Source organism: Phascolarctos cinereus, unplaced genomic scaffold, assembly GCF_003287225.1.
Source record: "Phascolarctos cinereus isolate Bilbo 61053 unplaced genomic scaffold, phaCin_HiC Scaffold_2;HRSCAF=192, whole genome shotgun sequence".
In the NCBI taxonomy this organism is placed as follows: Eukaryota; Metazoa; Chordata; class Mammalia; order Diprotodontia; family Phascolarctidae; genus Phascolarctos; species Phascolarctos cinereus.
Window position 1 is genome coordinate 68,130,102 of NW_027555625.1, and position 15,834 is coordinate 68,145,935.

Sequence of the window (15,834 nt, forward strand, 5' to 3'; positions counted from 1 at the left end):
GTCAATTTTATGACTAAATTTTTTTTCTGTACTTGATAAATGGTCAAATGATATGAATATGATGTTTTCAGATAAAAAAAATTAAACATGTATATAGCCAAATTTTAATATGCTCTAACTATTGGTTAGAAGAATGAAATTTAAAGCAAATGAGGTACCACCTCACACCTATCACATTGACTGATATGACGAAAAAGAAAAATGTCCACTATTGTGGTGGTGGGAATTTTGGGACTCTAATTCACCCTTGCTGGAGTTGAGAACTGATCCAGCTGTTCTGGAAAGCAATTTAGAACTATGTTCCAAAGTCTACATAGTTGTGAATCCTGTTTGAACCGGCAATACTACTAGTGTTGTATCACAAAAAGATAAAAAAAAAATGAAGAATCTTGAACATACCAAAAATATATGTATTTATAGCAGCTCTTTTTATAGTGGCAAAGAATTAGTAAATGAGGGGCTGCCCAGCATTTGGGGAAGAGTTGAACTAATTGTGGTATATGATTGTGATGGAATACTATTGTGGTATGTAAAAGAAAAAATGATGAACAGATACTTTCAGAAAAACAAGAAAAGACATACATGTACCAATGCAAAGTAAAGTGAGCAGAGCCAGTAGAGCATCATGTACAATAGCAGCAGTATTATACTATGATCCATTGTGAATGACACAGCTATTCTCAGCAACACAATGATCCAAGACAATTCAAGAGAACTTATGATGAAAAAAGTTATCCATGTCCAGAGAAAGAATTGATGGAATCTGAAAAAAAAGATCGAAGAATACATTTTTTTATCTTTTTATTTTTTATGTTTTCTTTCACAACATGGCTAATGAAAATATATTTTATTTGATTTCATAGATAAATGTAATCTATAAATTGATTGTTTTATTTGGGTGGGAGAAGTGGTAGGGAGGGTCAGAATTTGGAATTCATTTTTTTAAATGTTAAAAATTATTCTTACATGTAATAGGAAAAATAAATTTATTTTTTTAAAGAAGTAAAACTCTTGAGGAAGAATATATTTTATCTATTCACCATTATGGCTGTTGAGCTATCACTAATGTTCTCCTATTTACACAAAATCTGCTAATCACAGTTACACATTTAGATTTTAACTTAACTGTTTATTTAACAATAACTCAAAATAAATATTAACAAGACATCTAGTAAAGCAAAAGTGGGAATAATAAATATATCACCATCTACACATAAGGAGTGTCAAAACCTCTTACCAATGTATTTAGTATATGTGGATTGCATGGAAACATAACAAGAAAGCACATGGCCAAACAAAGTCCATGGGATTACGGCAAATCATATACCTGAAACTGTGAACTTTGATGTTTTATTTCTGTCTTAGGATCTTTACAGAAAAGGTGTTTGTTTGTTTGTTTGTTTGCTTGTTTATTTTTATGAATATAGCTTCTGTGTTGAACACTTTTTTTCCTCTTCTTGAAAAAAAATGTTTTGCTTCTTTGGTTGTTTTGTTTTGTTTGAATCTTCGGCTCAACCATATTGTGTTTAGTTCTCATTGGGTCTGGTACCTTAAAAAAAAAACCCATCCTGTGAGTGACTTCTGATTCTTTCCTTCCAATTTGTTCTTCTCAGCTAAGACATTATGTTAATGAATCATATTAGCTTATTTTTAGTAACTAAATTCATATCTTTGGTCCTCAAAAAGATAAATCAAATTGGTCCCACAATTTTAAGGTAACTCTTATTTTCCCATTTATTTTCCTAAATGTTCACTAAGTATTGAATTCTTCATTTCCAAATTCCTGAAAGATGATGTGTTCTCCATTTGCTCAAGTGTTCTATAGATGGTCCCACATAAATAAGCACATATGTCAGAACTCTGAGTCAGAATTAACTTCAAGAACCTTTTATCTTAGAATTATGAGCATACTTCTGCCCCCAATAAATGAACTATCAAGAAAGACTACTCAGCAATAGATTTTCTCAGAAACACCCCAACCTAGTAAGTTGCTACTCATTTATGTTAGAATCATAGTGGGGTAAACTTTGAAAGGGCATTAGAAAATAGAATGTTGTATTTAGAAGGGTCCTTAGATCAAAGAAAGGCAGAATTTCATTTTTCACAAAGCTAACTCATTTTGCTTTAGCCCTTTAAGATTTACAAATTATTTTCCTCAGTAAGCCTATAAGGTAGGTTTGGGGCAGATACATGGGGTAATGTAAAAGAATCTTGGCCTGGAGTCAAGAAGACCTGATTTTAAATATAATCTTAGACTCTTACTCACTCTGTTAACCTCAGCAAGTTATTTAACCTCACTTTGCTTTGTTTCCTCAACTGAAAAATGGGAATAGTCCCCACCTCCATGGATTGTTGTAGCAATCAAAGAGGTACATTTTGAAAAGTGTTTATTTAATACAGTTCCTGGGACATGGTAGGTATTATATAAGTGCTGATTAATGTTATCATCATCATCAAATATTTTGTAAATGAGGAAACTAACACTCAGAATAGTAACATGAGTTGACCAGTCATGCAACAATCATCGGACCTTAAATATGACCTCACATCTTCTGGCTATAGAACTAATTCTTTATCATTGTATTAAACATCCTTCCTCACAGCATATATTAGATAAACATTTTTCCTTAAACCACCAGTGATATAGGAAGTACCGATATAATTATCTCTGTTATAAATTAGTACACTGAGCAGTCACGTCAGAAAGGCAGTCATACAGCAAGCAGAAAGGTAACTCAAAAGAATTTTTTTTTTTGCCAGGTTTCAAAGGCTCATATTATAGTAACAACAGATGGATTAAGTATAGAGTTCATCCATTGGTGTGTATATCTGTATCAGGAAGTACAGGGATAATAAATTGGGATTAGAATTAATCAGGAAAGATAAAGTGGGCTTGATTGCTTTTAGGAAACTGCATATATTAGCTTCTCTCAGCTTAGTTTCCTCATCCATGCAATTGGGATAATACTAGCCCCTAACTCATAGAGTTGTTTTGGTAATTTAGTGAAACAAATAAATACTTTAAAAATACACCTTAAACTAGGATATACATATAAATTCATTTTTATTGCACATACCCTATAAATCACATATGTAACATTAATATGTGCATATAATCTTTTCTTCATCTTCTTTCTCTATTTTTCTGTCAATTTCTCTGTCTCTGTGTCTTCCTGTTTCTCTGTCTTTGTATCTCTATGTCCCTCTCTGTCTCTGTCTCTGCCTCTATCTCTGTAGCTCTCTCTCTCTGTCTCTCTTTGTCTCTCTCTCTCATTGATATACACTGACATTATTTCTCAAGTATTTTAGGGCTATACCAGTGTGAAAGAAGAAAGTCTACTTTTAAAAAGATGCTGCAAAATAATTTTTTTTTGTTAGATCACATTCCAATATGTGGTACAAAAACATGATCATTGTTCATTTATCTTCAAATTATCAGCATCCCTTTCAACATAATGAAGGTTATCTTAACTTAAGAAGGCAAAATATATTCTCAGTCTTTCAGAATGTGCACCCAACTCAAGGATGTCTCTCCATTAATTAACATAGATAACTTCTTTCCTCTTTTTAAACATTTTATTTATTTCTTGGTTACATTTTGAATTCTTACTTGTTTTCCTCCTTCACTCTCAACCTTTCATTAGAGAAGGCCAACAAATCATACAGATACATATGTGGAACCATATAATACATACATATAAACATATATCAGTTCTTTCTCTGGAGGTGGATATCATTTTCCTTCATATTCTTCCATAGATGATTTGAATATTCAGATTACTCAGAATAGTTTACTCATTCACACTTAAGTCTTCAAAGAGCATTACTGTTACATTATATAATTTTCTTTTGATTCTGCTCATTTTACTCAATATTATTTCACTCAGCATTATTGCAAGTCTTTCCATTTTTTTTCCTAAAATTAACCTGCTGGTCATTTTTTACAGGACGGTAGTATTTCATCACAATCATATACCACAACTTATTCAGCCATTCCTAATTGATGGACATCCCCTTAATCTCAGTTCTTTGCCGCCAGAAAGAGAGCTACTATAAATATTTTAGAATATATAGAATCTATTCCTTTTTCCTGCTGACCTTGGGAAGCAAACTTAATAATGGCATTGCTAGGTCAAAGAGTTTTTTCTTTTTTTTCATAATTCCAAAATGCTCTCCAAAATGGATAGGTTGATTCATAATTATACCAGTAATGGATTAATGTCCCAATTTTTTCTACACCCCCTCCAACATTTGTCATTTTCCCCTTCTATTATCTTAGTTAATTAGATAGGTGTGAGATAGTACCTCAAAGTTGTTTTAATTTGAATTTCTGTAACCAATAATGATTTAGAACACTTTTACATAACTATGTATAGCTTTGATTTTTAATAACAAACTTTTAACAATAACAAAATTAATTTTAGGGAACAAAAGTTCAAAAATTTCAAAGGAATTAATAAACAAAATGTAAAGGAAGGAGATCTAGCAGTACCAGATCTTAAACTATAATACAAGGTATTATCAAAATTATCTTTTATTGACGAAGAAATAGAATCATGATTCAGTGGAATCAAGTAGGTATTCAAGACATAGTAGTAAATTACTATAGTAAACTTGTATTCAACAAACAAAAGGACCTAAACTTTTGGTATAAGTATTTTCTACTTGCTAAAAATTGCTGGGAAAACTGGAAAGCACTCTGGGAACAACCAGGTAGAGGCCAATATCTTATACTATTTACCAAGAGAAGGCAAAAATGGATGAATGACCTAGACATTAAAGGAGATATTTTAAGTAAAGAAGAAGAGCGTAGAACATATTGACTATCAGATTTATGGATAGAAAAAAATTATTTAGCAATGAACAAAAGATATAAATCATTCTGGAATATAAAATGGATACTTTTGATTACATTGAATTATAAAGGTTTTGCATGAATAAAACCAATGTAGTTAAGAAATTGGGAAAATATATTTTCACAAATAAAGGTCTCATATATCAAAACATATGGATCACTTAGACAAATTAATAAGAATATGAGTTATTCCCCAATTGATAAATGGTCAAAGGATGTTAACAGGCAGTTTTTCTTTCCTCTTTACAAACACTTTGTACATTCTATATTACTGTGCAGATAATATCAGAATGTTCTTCTATCTAAAAATTTTCCAACTTATTTCTGATATTTCTTCTCAAAGTTTTCTTCATAGCCAGTTATACAATTACATAGCACAGGAGTAAACTTATTATTATTTTTTTTTAATAAATAGAAGGGAGTTTTTAAACCAGAGGAGACCTCAGAGAAGTCTTACTAAAGCAGCTAGAACACATGTGATTTACAGATGAGGAAAAAGTTTCTGAGCCCTTAAGTATCTTACCCAACATCCAGTAGGGGCTATATGTGAGAGGGATGATGTGAACTACAAATAGAAGAATATTTTTGCTGTACAAATAATTTCAGTTCCGAGCTTTCTTTTCCATACCCACTTCTGTTAACAACTCACTGACAGAGATATCATCCAGAAGTATTCTGTAACTTGGTAAATTATTTTTCAAAAGGTCAAGTGTCTCACATTTTGTCTTTCAAGGTTGAATAGACAATGAGAAAAGGGGAAGTACCACTTTCAAGGGGAAAAAAAAAGAAAAAAAGTTTTGTAGGTTTCTGTTTTTCAAGATTACTAACAATAATCCACATCCAAAGAAAGAACTGTGGAAGTTGAATTGCTATTTTTTTTCTTCTTTCTGAGGATTCCTCCTATTGGTTTTAATTTTCACTTACAACATCACTAACATGAAAATAAGTTTAATAGGAATGTAAATGTACAGCCTATATAAGATTGTGAGCCATCTTGGGGAGGGTGTTGGGGAGTAAGGAGGATAAAAATTTAAACTCAAAATCATATGGATGTGGTTATTGATAAATCAATATAAATTAATAAAATTTAAAACAGGATTACTAACAATAATTTTAAAATGTTGGCCGATAGGCAGTGTAGCATTGTCACTAGAGTGCTGGCCTTGAAGTCAGTATGACACTAGTTTCAAACCATTCTTCATCCATCTACTAGTTGTGAGACCCAGGGTAATGTAATTATTATTGTTGTTGTGGTGGTGGTGGTTGTTATATCATAATTCAACTAACATTTATATAAGGTTCCTAGTTTCAGATACTATACTAAAAAAACAAAAACAAAACTTTACACCTAGCATCTCCTTTGCTCTTCACAGCAACCCTGGGAGGTAGGTTATGTAATCACTCCATTTTATAGATAAAGAAACTCAGCTTAAATGGCTTTCCCAGGTTAAGTGACATAGCCAATTTTTATCTGAAGCAGAAATCAAATCTAAGTTTTCCTTACTCCAAACACAGTACTCTGCCCACTAGGCAATGCTTCCTTTCCTGTGTGAAACAAAAACAATTATTCTATTATCCATAACCTAAATTTAATAGGGCAGCTGAATTCTGAGTAAAATAGATTGAAAAACACTTCTAAAATAAGATAAATGAAATATATAACAGGTGCTTTGGGTAAGAATCTGCTTCAGAATGCCCCCTCCCTGTTTATCACACCATCCATTACCATGATATGGAGAACCATATTTGATCCAGTTTATTTTCTGTCAAACTAATCAAGTTAAACAAAATGAATACTAGAAAATTATAGCCACAAGAAACTCATTAATAGCAGAAACAGAAAACAAACAGGTAAAAACCTAATTAACAGGGAACTCTGAGTCATTTTGGCAGGTTCCTTAGGTAAGTGCAAATGGTGAATAATTCCATTTTTATATGCATGTTTTCAATAAGACCATTTTTAAAAATTTTTTCTATTCTGAGACTATATTGATAGTGGAATGACACTCATAAGAACATTGATCTGCTGAACATTAAGGGAAATAATACCTGTCCCCATGGTCCTAGTAAAGAGGAGAACATAGACTTTATTCAGGCATCTTAAAAACTTAATCAAATTGAAGATTCAACTCAAATTCCCAGAAGTCAACCAGTAGAATCACAAATGAAAGCCGAGAGAAAATATTAATTCAGTTAAAGCCTGGGCAATTCAAAAGCCATAGAAAAGCATAGCCTGATTTAGTGGAAGGAATCTGGAGAAGTTCATGACCTCTTCAACTTTTCATGATAAAGTAAAAATCATCTTAGTGTTGCCATTCAGATGAGCTCAGATTATGATGTGGAATTATAAAACCAAGTGAAGATAAATTAAGACTGTTCTTTCATTTCCCTGTCTCTTTTTTATCCCAAGGTTCTCAATGAAACATCCTAGATTTTTTTTATATCACTATTCTTCCAGTTTTGTTATATGTTAATGAGAAAATGAATGAAAAAATCCTCAAAGAACTGAATTTAAGAATTCCCCAAAGGTAATAAACTGATGAGTGTTGAGTATAAGCAGGCTGTAAGATGTTGCAAATATGGTTTGACAAAAATGATTGCAAGAATATGGAGCTCAACCATTTAGTTCATTAGTTTTATTGATTCATTCTTTATCATCCCCTCAATTCAGATTCCTGCTTTGACACTATCTCAGTTGGTTCTACTGTACTGCCTGACTGTCTCCAACCTTCCTCAACTTAGGCCCTCATCTTTACTCCCTCCCCACAAGACAATTGGACTGTGCCTCTGAGATTAGTAAGATTAATTTTTACTTTGTATTTCTCCTCTAAGCACCAACAGCACTCCTTGGACATCATTAGGCATGCCACACTAAATTTGTTTCTTACCCTTTCCATTTTCTAGTTTCCCTGTATTTGTTGTCCTTCCCAATTAAAATGTATACTCCCTGAGGGCAAGGACTAACATGCTTCCATTTGTATCCTATCTTAGCATATTGCCTGCATCAAAATAAATACTTAATTCTCCTTCTTCTTCTTCTTCTTCTTCTTCTTTCTTCTTCTTCTTCTTCTTTTTTTCTTCTTCTTCTTCTTCTTCTTCTTCTCCTTCTTCTCTCTGTGTGTCTCAGTTTCTTTGTCTGTCTGTCTGTCTCTCACCTATAAATTATCCCATTGATAAAATGAAAGATCAGGAAAGGATATGGGCCAATAACCTATCAAAAGGAGAGGAATATCGATGTATAAATCATGTGTTCCATCATGATGTTAAACAACAAAAACAAACATGCAACTAAGAACTCCCAGTCACTGTTTAACCTCCTGTGGCAAATTTATGTGAGGAAGGAGATTAAAATCTGGCATGAATGGATTGTGATCTATATAATCAGAGGAAAAAAAATATTGATGAGAACAAAGGAAGTATTGGAACAATTTGCCAACAGCAATAATAATAACAACAATATTAATAATCTTTATATCAAGTATTTAAAAATAAGTCATTGTTTTATTGTTTTGAATATCAGTTTCCCAAATACAGTGGTTCTTATTCTTTTCTGTGTTGATGTGTTTGTCATGAATTCCTTCAGAAATTTAGCAGAAGTAAGCCTCTAGATTCGTTCTCAAAATAATATATGTGTGTGTGTATTTATGTGTGTATGTTTACACATGTATATATCTATCTCCTATACATGTATAGGATTATAGTACATATGTGTATGTGTGTGTGTGCGTGTGTATATATATATATATGTATATATATATATATATATACACATATATATATACACACACGTACGTGTGTGTATATGATTAAAAAGTAAATCAAAGGTTAAATAAAAATTAAATGTCCCCTCCCCATCCAAGCTCACAGACCTCCAGAAATCTATAGGTTAACAACTATAATCTAATAGAACATTCTTTTCTCTGAAAACTTAAAAGTGATGACCACCGAATGCACAATAGAGAGGAGGATGATCGATGTGAAGAGCCTGAAATGTATTGTGAATATAATAACTGCAAAGTATACAGGGGAAGCACTTTAAGGAGGACTACAACTTCTGCCATTTTCCTGGAAGGTGAAAAAAAATTAAATAAAGGTCAGGCAACAGATCAAATCTTCAATTAAAGGAAATTTTATTTTCTAGATATCATTGTTGCTAAAGTTATCTGGTAGAGAGTGTAGCCTCTCAGAATGGGCCCAGTAGATCTCAGCTTTGGGGTTATACTCTTCTACCTTCATTGCAGTGTAGTTAGCCTAGTTATGAATCTCATTCCATGACTTCATTACTATGTGATGAAGTTTGGGGTGAGAGAATATCATTAAATAATAAACTTTTTATGTAGTCAAGCCCTTTGTCATGGGAAAAACAAAACAAAACAAATAATCTGTTGTCCAACTTAAACTCCAAACCTTTCCAACTGATCATGGCCAGGTAGAGTATGTAATCCTAAAGCATAGCCATTAATCTATTGAAAATGTAAAATTACATTAATCATAAATTGAATTATAATGAATAATAGAAAATAGAAAGTTATACCACAGAACACAGATTTTCATAGGGGAAAACAACTCAAGATCATAAACTATTGGAGAATATCACAAATTTTAGATCAGTAAGTAATGTTAGATCATAGAACATCAGAATATGGAATATTAATGATAGAAGAGACAGTGAATGTGTAATGCACGTTTTTATAGATGAATAAGCTGAAACCCAAAGTAGCAAGGTATAGGTATCCTGATTCTAAATATATTGCCCTTTTTTGCAGCATGTTATTCAAAACAGTATATGTGAAATATTTTGATGCTGGATTAAAATGATGTGAAATAGTACAATAATTTTTGTTAGATATTAGTTTAAGGATGGTTAAGAATTTAAATACTATGTGATCCTGAAGCAATTAAGAGGAGTAGAGGCAAAACTGGGAAGATAAATGAGATTGATGTAAGAAAATTGCAAAAAAAAAAAAATTAGTCAACAGCTTTCCAAAAGAGACCCAAAAAATACTGAAGAAAATAACACCTTAAAAATAGACTACCCCAAATGGCAAAAGAGGTCCAAAAAGCCAATGAGTAGAAAAATGCTTTAATAAGCAGAATTGGACAAATAGAAAAGGAAGCCCAACAGCTCACTGAAGAAAATGCTTCCTTAAAAATTTGAATGGAGCAAATGGAAGCTAGTGACCTTATGAGAAATGAAGTAGTTGTAAAACAAAACCAAAAGGATGAAAAAATAGAAAACAATGTGAAATATCTCATTGGAAAAAGAACTGATCTGGAAAATAGAGCTAGGGGAAACAAATTAAAAATTATTGGACTATCTGAAAGCCATGATCAAAAAAAGAGCCTAGACATCATCTTTCAAGAAATTATCAAGGAAAAGAATCCTGATGTCCTAGAACCAGAGTGCAAAATATGGATGAAAACAATCTACCAATCACCTCCTGAAAGAGATTCCCAAAGGAAATCTTCTAGGAATATTGTAGCCAAATTCCAAAGTTCCCAGGTCAAAGAGAAAATATTGCAAGTAGCTAGAAAGAAACAATTCAAGTATTGTGGAAACACAATCAAGATAACACAAGATTTAGCAGTTTCTACATTAAGGGACTGAGGGGCTTGGAGCATAATATTCTAGAGGTCAAAGAAGATAGGATTACAACCAAGAATCACCTAGCCAGCAAAACTGAGTATAATCCTTCAGGGGGAAAAATGGATATTCAATGAAATAGAGGACTTTCAAGCTTTCTTAATGAAAAGACCAGAGCTGAATAGAAAACTTGACTTTAAAATACATTACTCAAGAGAAACATGAAGAGGTAAACAAGAAAGAGAAATCATGAGAGACTTATTAAGATTGAACTGTTTACATTCCTGTACGGAAAGATAATATTTGTAACTTATGAAACCTTTATCAGGACAGAAATTACATATATATACATATATATATATATATATGTGTGTGTGTGTGTGTGTGTGTGTGTGCATGTGTGTGTATGTACGTGTATATATGTATATGTAGATAGATAGAAAGAAAGAAAGATAGATAGATAGATAGATAGATAGATAGATAGATAGATAGATAGAGGGCACAGGATGAGTTGAAGATGAAGGGGTGATATGCAGAGAATAAAATTAAAGGGTGAGAGAGGATTATACTGGGAGAAGAAGATAGGGAAAGGAAGAATGGGATAAATTATCTCACATAAAACAGATAAGAAAAGGCTTTTACAGTGGAGGAGAAGTGGGGGAAGGTGAGATGGAATGAGTGAATCTTATTCTCCTCAGATTTGGCTTAAGAAGGGAATAATATACACACTCAATTGGCTATGGAAACCTATTTTACCCTATAGGAAAATACGGAGAGAAGGGGACAATAGAGAAGGGGGATTATAGAGGGGAGGGCAGATTTGGGGAAGGGTAATCAGAAGGAAAAACCTCTAAGGAAAGATATGGTCAAAACACACAATAGAATAAATGGGGGACAGGATGGGATGAAGGGAAATATAATTAGTTTTTCCTGACATGACTACTTTGGAAGCATTTTGCATGACTGCACATATATAATCTGCATCGAGTTGCTTGCCTTTTCAGTGAGGGTGAGTGGCAAGAGAGGAAGGGAGAAAATTTGGAACCCAAAGTTTTAAAAACACATGTTGAAAATTGTTTTCACATGCAACTGGGAAATAAGATGTACTGGCAATGGGGTATAGAAATCTATCCTGCCTTATAGGAAAATGGAAGGGGAAAGGGATAAGAAAAGGAGGGGGGTAGATAGAAGGGAGGGCAGATTAGGGGAAAGAGTACGCATACCATCTTGGGGTGGGGAGGGATGAGATAGGGAGAAATTTGGAACTCAAAGTGTTGAGGAAGTGAATGTTGAAAACTAAAAATAAATTAATTAAAAAAAAGAATTCAAATAATTTTCATCCTGAACTCTAATAGGTGAGCTTTTACCTGATCTTGCTTGGGGTCAAGCCTCTATATGACCTTTTGGCTATTTCCAAATTAAGCCACTCTTCCTATTCAACTATACCTTGTCTTCCCCACTGAATCTGGATCTATTGGAATATGAATCTGAATCCTAATTGGTGAATGTTTATTTTATCTTTTTCCTAGAACCAGATGCCCTCAGAAATTTTTGAACAATGTCCATTTCTTTTCAAGTGCCCTTTTGTATTGTCTTTAAAAATGTAAGCTCTCTGAGAGCAGGGAATGTTGTGCTTGCTTCTTTTTGTGACCTTCATATTTAGCACTGTATCTGGAATTTAGTACACATTGAATATATACCTTTTTATTCTTACAGCCTTTCTTTCATAAATAAATCATTGGTGATATTTTTAGTATTATACCATTAACAAAAAAAAAATTATTTGTAATAAAGCTAGTATGTAGTTGTTTTAACTTATAAAACATCAGTATTAGAATTTGTTGTAACACATGTTACAGAAATTGAGGTCAGGGTCACCCTTTGTTTATTGGCTCATAATAAAAAGAAAGATCCACCTTTCAAATGACTATCCAAAAAATGGCTGTATTTCTGTCACTTTTACAACTCATTGTACTTTAAGTATATATATGGTGGTAAAAATTAACCTGAAAGATTGAAAATGCATCTCACCAAGTGATTCATGAATGATAAAGTATTTTTACAACCAACACTGTACCTTATTCCAAGAAAAAAAGAGTTTGTTAAGCACTCTATAAAAGTTTCCTATCACTTTTATTCACGTCAAGCCAAGAATAACAGGTCTTGCTTGTATCCTGCCTCTCTTTAAGACAGGCTGACTTCACAAGTAACAGACACTGAGAAAGGAGAGATCCTTGAGGTTAAAAATGAATACATTACCATGAATGACAGTATTTCCAAATCATTTAATGAGATGTATGTGTGTGTGTGTGTGTGTGTGTGTGTGTGTGTGTGCGTGCATGTGGGTGTGTTAGCCTCCAGCTTAAGTGTAAAGAACCTTGCAGTTAAGTGAAAAAATAGTATATGTTATAACAATAAATATTTTCATTGGAGAATGAGTCAGTATAGTGTAATTGAAAAAAGTCTGTTCTTTACATTTGGACATGTGGGTTCTAATTTTGGTTATGACACTTACCAACTGAATGACTATTGGAAAGTCAATTATATTCTTAATGTTTGAATTTCTTCATTTCTAAAAATGAGGGAGGTAATGTTACTTACATGATCTATCATACCAAGTTGCTATAAAAAAGTGCTTCGCAAACTCAGAAGTACAAAATAAACATGTTTTATCATTAATAAATAAAATTTTCTATTTTCTTTATTCCTCAATGGAACATTATCCATTGTAGTAATTTCCATTAGCTCCATTTAGAAACTTACAGTAGTACATATATAATAATTTCATAGAATCAAAGAACATGTCACTCAAATCAGAATTGAGAAAGTCTTTTGTTTGAAGACCTCCTGTGAGATGAATGAAATTACCACTTCTGTCAGTCCATTCCACTTTTAGATAGTTTTAATCATAAGGGAATTTTTGTCATACCAAACTGAAATCTGTATCTCATAGACTAGCTCACATTTCTCCTAGTCCTGCTTTTGAAACAAATTTAATCCTTCTTCCACATGATGGCCCTTCAAATATTTGAATAGAATTATCATGAATTCCCTCTCGAGTCTCCAATACCAAATCTCCTCTTCTCCATGCTAAATATGCTTATTCTTTCAACTGATCCTCACGTGATATAGACTTCATGTCCTTATTGATCCTGGCTGCTTCACAATTGATGTTTATCAATATCCTTCTTAAAAGGTATTTAAGTAAAGAATGTATAATTATTTGTTAAGTACAGAGGCCAGAAGATTCCTGTTCAAGTATATATTGAGACTAGATAGGTGTGGTGCTGTTCAGTTTAGTGAATCTATAATTCTTTCCTTCTAGATGCTGAATAAATGTTCACTGACTTGATTGAAGCACCTACTGACTTATAACTGATGAAAGAAAGAAAGAAAGAAAGAAAGAAAGAAAGAAAGAAAGAAAGAAAGAAAGAAAGAAAGAAAGAAAGGGAGGGAGGGAGGGAGGGAGGAAGGAAGGAAGGAAGGAAGGAAGGAAGGAAGGAAGGAAGGAAGGAAGGAAGGAAGGAAGGAAGGAAGGAAAACATGAATGAATAAATACACAGAATACAATTAATCAAACTGATTTTTATGTTGAATCATTTCAGTTATGGATTGACCTTACTGGTCAGGTTAGACCTGATAACCACTTTGATAACAGTAACTCTCAAGTGTCAACCCTTTTTCTTTGCTCGGGGGCACACAGAATTTGAGGGCTTTTTGTTTGTTTGTCAAAAAGGATGTACTACAGTGGAGGAAGGAGGGAGCAAGGAACTTCAATGTGTGGGAAAGAAAGATGACAGATTCCCTAAGTGGTTTGACTAAAATAGTAGCATCTGTGTATTTCACCATTAAAATGCAGGTTATGACCATATTAATGCCTTTGGATAGCAGCTAAATTTCTGGCTGACATTCATTCAGCTTTGGAGTTTTCATCCAAAAAATGAGGGTTATTGACAGCCTCCCGTTCCTTTTTCATGAACACTTTCAGGCACTATGTGAATTTGAAGGACAGGGAAATGCAAAATAAGATGCACATTTTGCTTAGATCAGAAATCTGTGAGCTATACTTTACTTTTAAGGAAAGATTGACACGAAAAATATATTTTAAAAATCGCAAGTTTAGTCATAGATCACTAGATCTGCCTTGGCCCTGAGAAGCCATTTACTCTGTCCCTGTTACCACCACCATTCCCATATTATATATGAATAAACTGATATTTTACATATTTTGTACAATTATGTTGTAGAGAGGATAGAGTATTGGATCTGGAGTCAGAAAGACCTGACACAGGTTAAATGTTGCCTCAGACAATTACTGATGTGATTGTGGGCATGTCATTAACTTAACTTAAGTGCTGCCATCTGTAAAATGGTGATAATAAAAGCATCTACTCCACTAGATTATTGTAAGTCTCGTTGAGGCATAGGATGTGTTCAAGGAAGAATAGTACCTCTGGTGTGAGAGCTGCTGAGCCCTTTACAGAGGTGTTTTCCTACTTTGGTGTCCATTTACTTCACCTAACTCTCACCTGTGGCTTCAAGAAGCCATAGCATGCACAGTGGCTACACCTTGGTAAGCTGCTTGGGCAGTCAGGATAAACAAGATTGAGAGTAAACAAGAGGTATCAGACCTGTTGGTGAGTTTGGGAGGTGTCTACACCAAGCACATAAAGATTTCCCCTGCTTGAATGGGTGGATGAGAACAATTTATTCCAATGGCCATGAAGGAAGGTGGAGCAGGTGCTGTAGAACACTTAAAGCTTGGTTAGACATAGAAGACACCAAGATCATCCACTGAATCTTCAGCCAATACCAGATATCTTGACTCTGTCCTGCCACTGGGACTGCGATGACTCTGGAGAATAGAGTGATCCTGATGACTTCATGCAATAGTGGCTCATATAAATCCAATCTACACATGAATCAAAAGATATTGCCCATACCATTTAATCACTTTTAATCAAACTTCTGAGGTGACAGGCAAGTGACAAAGCAGCAGGTGCACATACATTGGGAGCTATAGGCACAACCCTGCACATAGGCAGCCCATGCCACAGGGTCACCTTTTCACTGGAAGCAGCAACAGGATTTGGCAGAAACCTTGGTGTCTGTGTAGCATTTTAAGGATTGCACTTCTCGCCTCCTTGTGTGAAGTGGCTAGAAAAGGTGACCTAAAAATTGTCTGCTTACCCAACCCTGGCCCAATTACCAGAGCAGGCAGAAATCCCACCATGTCATTGAAATACAAAAAAACAAATGTGCAAAAATTTATTCAAAGACAATCCCACTCACCATCAGTACATAGAATGTGCGCACACAAAAAACAGTATGCCTGAAGTAAGTGCTAATTTTGGCCTAACAACACGAAGAAAATGCAGGGTTCCATCAGCCAGTG